We start from the raw sequence: 10350 nt of genomic DNA, 5'->3' as shown, positions 1-10350 counted from the left end.
CAGGGTGTTCACCAAATGCATGGCAGTGGTAACAGCTCATCTCAGACTGCAAGGTTTTTGAATTTTTCCATATCTTGACGACTGACTCCCTACCGCTACCACCGGGCATTAGTTAGAATGGGTAAAAGATTACACTTTTCACTGCTCTGCATCTCTAGGTATAACAATAAATTCAAAAAGGTCAAGCTTATAACCTTATCAGCTTTTAGAATTCATCAGAGCCCATTTAGAAACTGTTACAGGAGTTGCTTCATTTCCTCCAGAAAGAATACAATGCATCAGATCCCATGTAAGACAAATTCTACGAAACAAAAAAGTCCCAGCAAGACTAGTCATGAAAGCATTAGGCTCCATGGCAGTGTCAATCACTCTTGTCCCCTTAGCAAGATACCATATGCAAATCTTACAATGATTACTTACTTCACAGTGGTCTCTGATACTCCAGCATATGTCTTACCTGATCGTAATTACCAATTGCTGCACACAGGATTTTATGTGGTGGCTTCACTCCCATTAAATTCTCTTGGGACATCCTTTCATTCTTCCCGAACCCCTGGCCATAGTGACCATGGATGCTTCCCAGATAGGGTGGGGGGGCATTATCTGGGAAGGACAGTCCAAGGCATGTGGTCCCAACTGGAGGCCAACTTGCACTTCAGTGTTCTAGAGATGAGGGCAGTGCTGTTAGTGTTGCAAGCATTCCAGGATGCCCTTCCTCTAGGGGCAGTGGCAATTCAAATGGACATGTCAGTAGTCTGGTATATAAACAAACAAGGGGGGACCAAATCTTATCCAATGTGTTGAGAAGCCCTCAGAGTATGGCAATGATGATTTATTCCATTTACTTTTTTACAGCACTGCACATCCCATGGAGCTCCAATGTGATAGCAGACAAGCTGAGCAGAACTATTCTCATGCCTCACGAGTGGTCTTTCAATCCTGTAGTGGCGAACAAAATTTTTCATCACTGGAGCCAACCTTACTGCCATCATTTTACCTCTCCCCTGACCAAAAAGAGTAGAAGTTATTTTGCCCTAATCCCCCCTTTGGGGGAGTCACCCGGAGATACCCTCTCCATGATTGGCCCCCTGGTCTTCTTTATGCCTTTTCCCCAACTCCCCTGATATCTCAGATTCTAAAGAAAGCTAAGAGGATGGAAAATACAATAATCCTCATTGCTCCATTGTGGCTACAACAGGTTTAGTTTCCCTTGCTGTGGCCTCATCTTCTGTGGAAACCATGGATTCTGGACCCAGCTCTAGATCTTTTGCCCCATCTGCAGGGCATGGTTCATCCGAACCTTGAACATCTCAAGCTAACTGCATGGATTCTTCAATATCCATGATTGCCAGGCATCCTTTGCTTTCCTCTCCTGTCCGACAAATTGTTCTGGCTCATCACAAAACTTCAACTAGGAATCTTTGTCAAAGTAAATGGGTAAAATTTGTGAACTTGGCCCTTAACAGTAAGTTTGATCCCTATACGAGCCCTATTCATAACGTCTTGGATTTCTCAGCCAGCCTGTACAAATCTGGTTCCTCTACATCAAGAATTAAAGTTCATCTAGTGAAAATCTTAAACTTTCACATGGGATTTGATGACTCATCTCTAATGTCACACAAACTTTGTAAAGCATTTTTAAAGGGACTACTGATGTTAAGACCTCCATTAAAAGAACCCATACATCCTTGGGATCTGACCTTAGTCCTTCAGACCCTTACTGTGTCTCCTTTAGAGCCATCAGCGATCTGTGACTTGAAGTATTTGTCTTGGAAAACTTTATTTTTGGTGGCTATTACATCAGCAAGAAGAATTTCTGAAATTCAGGCGTTGTCATGCAAACCTCCCTACTTAATATTTTGCAAAGATAAAGTTGCCCTTAGGAGCAATCCATCTTTTTTTACCAAAAGTAGTTTCAAAATCTAATATAAATCAGACAATTCATTTGCCAGTCTTCTTCCCTAATTACGCCAACAAAGGGGAGTATTCTCTTCATTTACTGGACGTTTACAGACAACAATGTTTGTGTCTTCACAGAAAAAAAGATTTCAGAAAATATGACCAATTATTTGTTGCATTTTCCTCTCTCTCTTTAGGTAGCCCAATTTCGAAGGTTACCTTGGCAAAATGGCTTAGAGACTGTATTACTTTCATCTGTCACTCAAACGGGCTACAACTTCCACACCTAGTTAAAGCCAATTAAACCAGATCCATGGCAACTTCTGCAGTTTTTTATGCTAGATCATCCTTGGATGATATCTGTGCAGCAGCCATTTGGTCTTCTTCTCATACCTGTATCACTCATTACAGATTGGATCAGGTCTCAAGGGGACAGGCATTATCATTATGGTTAAAAGCCTAGCTTGAGAGTTTGAAGGGCGCAAGCTGAAGTAAACGGCTGAGTCGGTTACGAGCCGAAAGTCAAGGATTAGTGAAGATCGACAACACAGCTGAAACGTTATGGTAAGACATAACTTCTTTTTAATTTACTAAGTTGGCTTGTGCTTTCCACCCAATCTTTCTTGCTTAAGTCAAACTAAAATTTGCTTTTGACCATCACATATATATTAGATAATAACAGTCTTAGCACTTTTTGTTTAAGCAATCATGCAAAACTAACAGAAAGCTTTGGCAATGCATATGTTAAGCACAGTGATGGATTTTCACAATTTTCTGATACTGGCTTCACAGTATGGAAATTTTTGTAACATCGACCAATAAAGACCCACAGCTACACTAGCAAGACATATTTCACTCCAGGAATGGACTCTTTTGCATTGGGATTAAGTACTCTTCTCCACAAGATCGACAAGTGCTGTGGTATCACCAGTGATCAAGCCACAGACTTGATCTTGCTGTTGGTCAAAGGATGGCAGGAAGTCATGGGATGGAATAAACCACTCGTGTGCCTCCTTGTCTTCCATCATTTGCTGGAAACATCTTTAAATAAACTCTTGCTCCCAAAACTCTTCTTCCATTTTCCATCCACACGTACTCTGCAAACGGATTGTCATCACTGTAGACTAGTGTAGTTAGGATCACTTTGTCATTCACAATGTTAGGAGTACTGCATCTTTCGCTAGCATTCTTCACGGCAGATAACTTACAGGCCTCGTCATTGGGACACTTGCAACATGCATGCCACATTATATTACACCTGAAAGATTTAACTCCAAGATCATGGCATGTACTCAAGCCAGAGGTTTTCTTTCATGCTTCTTAAACCTACTGTGAGCATATGCAAAGACCCAGTGTGTAGTGCTGGATATCTTCGTCTTGTACATTTGTGCCCTGCTGACTATAAAGAGGTCATAATTTTTACACATTTCCTCAGCAGTGATATACTTCTAATCTGTTAGCAAGATTCTCAAGTTCTCATGCAAGGAATAAGTGCTTGCTTCCTTATCATACGGTATTCCAAAATTTCAAAAGCAGTAACTTGACATATACTCACCCAGCAAAGAAAGTGTCCTCTGCTCTTCTGCAGTATTCTCCAAACCTCATCCCATCAGATTCCAGAGTAAGTTTAAAGCATTATGAAATAAGAACAAAATCAGCTTATAATAATATATATATTTTTTTTGCACCACCGCGACCTTCAGCTTACAATATCTATACAGTCAGAATCAGACTTTATACACAGATCATGCATTGCCTTATCTGTAAGCAGGGGAATTAAAAATCCAGCTCAATGCCCCTCATCTCTTTGGTGCTGATTACACACATAAACACTCAATTTCCCCAAAAGAACTATAAAAGTCGTCCTCCTCTTTATACTAAGGAAACGATTTAGTATTGACCTTTGCTTGGTTTTCAGCACCATTAGTCATAAGCATTTGATGCAGGGCTAGCGTTGACCTCTCATTCTGGCTGTACAGCTCTCTTTTCTAGCTTCGCATTGATACTTCTTTTCCTCCAGTGTGACTTTGGCCTCTCTGTTCTCACCTTATTTCTCCCTGACCTCATTCTTTTTGCACTTCAATCTGTTTAATGCTCAAGTGCTTCGAAGTGTTTAACCTTCAGTTTCAATTCCAGTAATTTCGGTTCAAGCTATATTTTGAAGTCATCTAATGACAGATGGAGCTAGTTCCCTGGCATGGAAGGATAAATCCCTAACTACAGCCCAGGCAGCCTGAGTTTGGTAGCTGCCCAAGTAGCCGATCTAGCTGTTATGGTGGATGTATGTCCATCCTGACAGTGAATGGAGCTGATTTCTGTTTGGCTTGCTAATGTTCTGATGTAGGTAGAGACTTATCTATTGCAGGGAGCCATTGCATGGATGATGTTGGATGTGGCTGCCCAAGCCAGTGATTTTAGTCTTTCCACTGCATGTGAAGAAGCATGAATGCAATGGATGACTGCCACAGGCATTCTGTCTGGTGCCATTGGTTTTCATGTCACCACAAGGGGTGGGTTTTTGGTCCATAACATATGCTGTCAGTTGCCTGGTTACCAGAGAAGACTCAAATGAACCTCATAGCTGTCTGCGTGATGGTATCTCCTGGGAATCTCTTGGCTTCTTACAGTACTGGGCAAAACATCACTCACGATCAGCAGAACATGCTGGAGGGACAGGTTCATAATGCAGAGACTGCCCATGGTGTGGAACAGACTTCCCATACATGTCAAGCAGAGCACCTCACTGGCCCTCTTCAAGAGAAATCTTGATGAGTGGATGGGCAATAGAAAATTCACCCCAGGGATCACTCCAGTGTCTTTACTCGACAGATGCACTGAGAACTAAGGTCAGGTGGTATGATGCCAGGCTAATCCTATGGGCTAGGCTTGTAAAGGCTCCAGGGTCATTAGCCTAGTACACACCTATGAACCTATAAAGGGAAATGAATGGAATAAGCCTGATAAGGGGAGGGCTTCATAATCGCTAAACACACAGGTGGAAAAAAAAAAAGAATTTGAAGATGGATTGATGTGCCGTACACTTGTAGCATCTATATATATATTTTTAATTTCTAGTGGCCTGAGTCTTAATTGCATCCATGGCAGCTATCATGTCACACATGTCATACTAGCATATGAAATTTCCTTTGTTTTGTACTCTTTATTCATCTATGATACTGACATTTTTTCATACTTCAGAGAGTACATTTGTGCATGTTTCCTAACCATTCTGTCTGAAAAAAAATAAGCAATTGCTGTACAGAGTCTATTGCTGTATATTTACCTTGGCGCTGGAAGGCTATCTGCACTGTCACAGCATGTGCAAATTCATTTCACAATAAGAAATATGCATAGCCCACTTGGTTGTTAACATCACAGGCATAAGTCTTTTTGTTTAAGTTTATAAAATAGAAGGTTTATTAAATGGAAGTCAACTTTTCATTTTATTTTTAAGCTCTATAGTTGATGTGGAGCAGAAATGTGTAAAGATGTAATGGAACTTTAGAATAATGGATTATATAATGGAAGGAAAGAAATTAAGTGTAGAGCCGTCATAAAATGAATGTGGTGCAGCATATAACAGAACATACGCATTGGTGCAGCATATAACAGAACATACGCATTGGTGCAGCATATAACAGAACATACGCATTGGTGCAGCATATAACAGAACATACGCATTGGTGCAGCATATAACAGAACATACGCATTGGTGCAGCATATAACAGAACATACGCATTGGTGCAGCATATAACAGAACATACGCATTGGTGCAGCATATAACAGAACATACGCATTGGTGCAGCATATAACAGAACATACGCATTGGTGCAGCATATAACAGAACATACGCATTGGTGCAGCATATAACAGAACATATGCATTGGTGCAGCATATAACAGAACATACGCATGACTGTATGAGTTTTGCCATGGAAAAAGGAAGTCTATAATAGCATTAAGTCTATGTATGAAAAAATATTGGAGGAGTACCACCTGATCAGTAAATCAAATGCTAAAAATAAATATCAACAGAAGAAAAAAGTGACGGATATATTATACAACACCATCTTAGCCTAAGGAATAAGCATTCTGTTACAATCAAAAGTCATATTTATGAGGTTATAACCCACGATTGGCAAACAGTATTGCAATATCATATCTAGTCAGAAAATTATAAATCCAACAAACACAGACTGCAGCACATATGGTAAATATCTCAATATCCACAAAGCAGGAAAACAAAGAACTCATAAAAGGATTAAGTCAATGCGATGAATAAAATATACAGTCCTTTTAATACTAAAAAATGTGAGTGCTTTCGCAGTATGAGTACTGCTTCATCAGATATAACAAAGCAACTGACACCACTGTTTAAATAGTAAAGTGAAAGCATTGCATCCAATAGGGTGTGTACTATAAAATAAAGTGACAGGCACATATAAAAAGCCTTAAAACCAAATAAATTAAAATGTCATATAACTGTTAGTAACCATAACAGAAACTACCTGTACAGCTCCCTTTGTTTCAAAAAGGGCTTTAATGAAATATTTTCATTTAAACCTTTACCGCTATCTGCTTGTAACCTCAACATCCATTTAACCTTCTGTGTTTCTATATAATTCTCTATGTCACCGGGTTCCTATCATATGATCAACATCTTACAACTTCGAATCATTAAAGAGCAAACTTTAATGATCTAAGTTGTAAAACCTTGAAGCATATAACAGAGATCGCCATTGAGTGCGGAAAGGGAAGATTTCCCTTTACTGCACTGTATTGCTAACTGGCAGTTGGTATATTTAAGTAGTGGGCGGGGGGGGGGTCAGAGGGGGAGCTTGTCCCCCTGCATAGAGCGTTTTTTTTTTTTACTATTTTTACTTTTTTTTATGTGTGTTTGAAGTTCCGAGACTTTGGTCGTTAAAGTTCGCCCTTTAATGATTCGAAGTTTTGGAAATTCGATCATATGATAGAGACCCATGTCATCAACCCTGTTACTACCATATACCCTCTGTATGACTGTGAATTTGAACTCATGTGATGACCCAGCAAGGGCATTGTGCTTCGAAAATGTATTATTCTCTGAATTGGTGTTAATCCCATGTATGCGTTCACGAATATAGTCCTGTAGCCCGCGGTTGGTCTTGCCAACGTAGAAACTGACATATGTCTGACAAACAGCCAAATATATCAAATTGGCTGTATTACAGTCTGCTTCTATCCTAAAAATATAGACCTTACCAGTGTCTGGGTGTGTGAATATGCCTGTGGTATCTATATAAATGCAGTACCAGCAACTCTTACTGGGTTGCATGGTACCAAGTGTATGCCCTGTATTAGCCTTGTCATCTTGGTAACATAACATGCTCCTAAGAGACCTTTTGTTTTTAAATGAAAAACTAGGGTTATCTCCCACTATTTTCCTGATCTCATCATTGCTGGTCAATATAGGCCAATATTTCTTAACCACATTTGTGAATTTATTCACATCACTACTATAAAATATGACATCCGAGTATTATTGTAATCTTTAACTAAACCCAAGGTGTCATCAGTAAACACTGAAAAATAGGGTCTAGCTGTAGTGGACTATGGGTGCATGACATTACTGAAAGTGGTGTCCATTTCCTACGTTTGATAGCCCCTATCAAGAAGCTTACCTCTTAACGCTTTTAAGTCTATTTCAAAAATTTACTATTTGGAGTTGAATCTGGACATCCGCATGCCTTGACCTTTCACAGTGTTTTTAAAAATGTGCCCAGGGGGCATACTTCTGCGGTGTAAAATGTTATTCCTAGTGCATGCCTTGCAATGTAAGGTAGTACTGATCCTACCATTGGTTTTCTTGAAAATCTTAATGTCCATAAAATCTTTCTGACTGGACTCTACTTTAATGTCAAATTCCCAAAAAGATGTACTATGTTGCAAATAATCTGTAAACAACTTCAACTCATCTATACTACCATTCTATAGCAAAAAAAGGTCATCTACAATATGTCTGTAGAAAACCACTTATTGCTCCATGTTCAGATTCAAAAATGTACTGTTCTCCCATTGAGCCATGGCTAAATTGGCATAGCTGTTAGCCATGGACGTGCCCATGGCTACTCCTTCTATTTGCAAGTACAATTTGTGGTCGAACATAAATATGTTGTTCTCTAGAACAATCTCTAACAGGGACCATACCAGATCAATGTTACAATTGGTTTGTGCACTGTGTCAGATAGTCATTCACCATATCTATGCCTATAGAGTTGGGTATTACATAAAATAAGGCCATAACATCAAGTGTTACTAAAGGAAAATCATCCACTGACCTCTGCTCATGTTCAGTAAACATATGTAGAAATCCACTTCCATTAAAGATGTGGAGCAAAGTGTTGCAACCCAGTGCTTAATTTGCTGGCATGGTCATGCATTTTAGACTCCATCTGAGCATCAGGTTTTTCAGCAATCTCAATTAGAGATGAAGGTCATTTTGTCCTTGGATCTTTGCTATGAGAAGATTATGCAGCTGAGAACACAGGTTACTCTATTGGCTAGTGCTTTATGTTGATCTTGGACCTTTAAGTGGTTTTAGCAGCTCAGAAGGAATATATGTCCACTGGGGCATCTGCTGGGAGCAAGCTAAGTATTTAAACTCTAAATAAAAGCTAGTGAATTTAGAACTGGTAGCCTAAAGGTAAATGTGACATTTGTGCACTTTTTCTTTCTGTTGTGTAAAAGCAGGAGGGACTGTGCAAGCTGAGAAAAATATAGGAGACTTTGTAAGACTGAATAAAATGAGCTGCAAGTTTTTGATTCTGAGTTTCAGAAATTATATTTGGTATGGTAGAATAAAGAATGTATTCATCTGTGTATGCTGTATGTTCCTAAAAATCTGTTTTGCTGATGCAAAACAGATGATCTACTAATATGTGAAATTCTGTGAGTATCATTAAGTCTGTTCTATGTTATGAAGTTTTATTCAAACTTTTTCTCCTTTTTTCCTGAAAAGGGTGATTTAATATAACTAACATACCACCTGTCGACTGCATATGGAAAAGGAAAAACTCCTGATGAGGTACTACATTTCATTTTTGTTTGGTTCTCTTAAAAATGCTGTAAAGAAGAAACCCATCAAGGAACTGTACTGTGTTCTATTACCAATAATTAAACTAAGGGGAAACAGTATTTCTTTTCCATTTGTTACTGAAAGCCTAAAGAGAATCTTGGGTTTTTTATATGCTTTACAAATCCAGATGAACTCTTTTTAAATAAACTGATTTTATTTTGTCCAAGTCTCAGCCTATGACGAAGACTTTGTCACCTTGGGAGGTATTAAATATCAAACTTCCTGAAGGTTAGTAGACTAACTTGACAAGTGAGCCAATTAATCTATAATCAAAAAACAGGATGGACTTCTAGCTCCCCAAAGGAAGATTATTGAAAGAAGCTTTAATATTATTGAGAGGTGTAGTAACTTGCAAAGGTTTTATTAGAGACCTGTTCATGTGTGTCTTTAAAAGTTTCAGTGAAATAAAAAGTTGGAAGGGAAAGGTTTTGTGATATGGTCAGGTGTAAACAAGCTGGTCAAAATGCAAAAACAAGGAATAACAACTGAAAAACGAAGTCCCACAGTCCACAGTAGAACGGAGTATTTTAAACATAAAACAGTTTAATTAAAACTTGAAACGATTTTCATCACTGAAAATATGGTGACTTCCTCAGAAATACAAACCAAGTTGGTGCAACACTTTTAAATTACACAACACAACATGGCACATGATAAAATGAACCAATCAATGGAGTACTCCATTTAAAGAGATAAACATATTAATAACAATGTGTCACATTAGTAACAATCTTAAAGAATATAGCACTCATTGCAAGCTACTACAAGTAGTCAAGTGAGCACTTATTTATGAAATGAGTGTGGAAACCACCTACTATTTATTTATAAAACATATATTTGTAAAAATCTGTATGTTAATACTCTAATTGTATTTAAAAAACAGCTAATGTAGAAAAATCAACATTATACTTATGAAATGCTTGAATTTATTCAAACAAAACCATCACCTAGTTAGACTTTTTAATTTTAACAAACAAGAGATGTTACAAGCCTCATTTAAACCATGATGTGAGAAAGTATTTAAATGCAGCTGCCATTATAACTCACGCTCTTCAAGAGCAATGCCGAAGGACCTCCTCTAATATCAGGCAACACTTGGTCAATAGCTTTAAAACAAAACTTATGACTTCCACATGAATTAGAGTGCCTAGCTAGTGCATTCTGAAATTTATTTTTATCTATGGCATAAATATGCTCATAGATTCTTTCCCGGAGTTTGCGTTCCGTTTTACCTACGTAAAACGCCGGGCAGTTGCTGCACATAGCAACATATATCACTGCCCTAGATTCACAATCCAATTTATAATTGAGGCAAAACTTCCTATTACTACCAATAGA

The 10350-nt window shown here is 38.4% G+C and overlaps 1 pseudogene; it reads right to left on the bottom strand.

The window, feature by feature from the left end:
• Positions 1–2731: 2731 nt before the first annotated feature.
• On the bottom strand, positions 2732–3147 carry LOC122788643 (annotated as a pseudogene).
• Between the last annotated feature and the right edge of the window lie 7203 nt (positions 3148–10350).

The sequence above is a fragment of the Protopterus annectens genome, chromosome 14.part0 (assembly GCF_019279795.1).
Source record: "Protopterus annectens isolate FY-2018-M chromosome 14.part0, PAN1.0, whole genome shotgun sequence".
Classification (NCBI taxonomy): domain Eukaryota; kingdom Metazoa; phylum Chordata; order Ceratodontiformes; family Protopteridae; genus Protopterus; species Protopterus annectens.
Note: the sequence above shows the minus strand (reverse complement) of the source record. Positions and strands in the feature narration are given on the sequence as shown.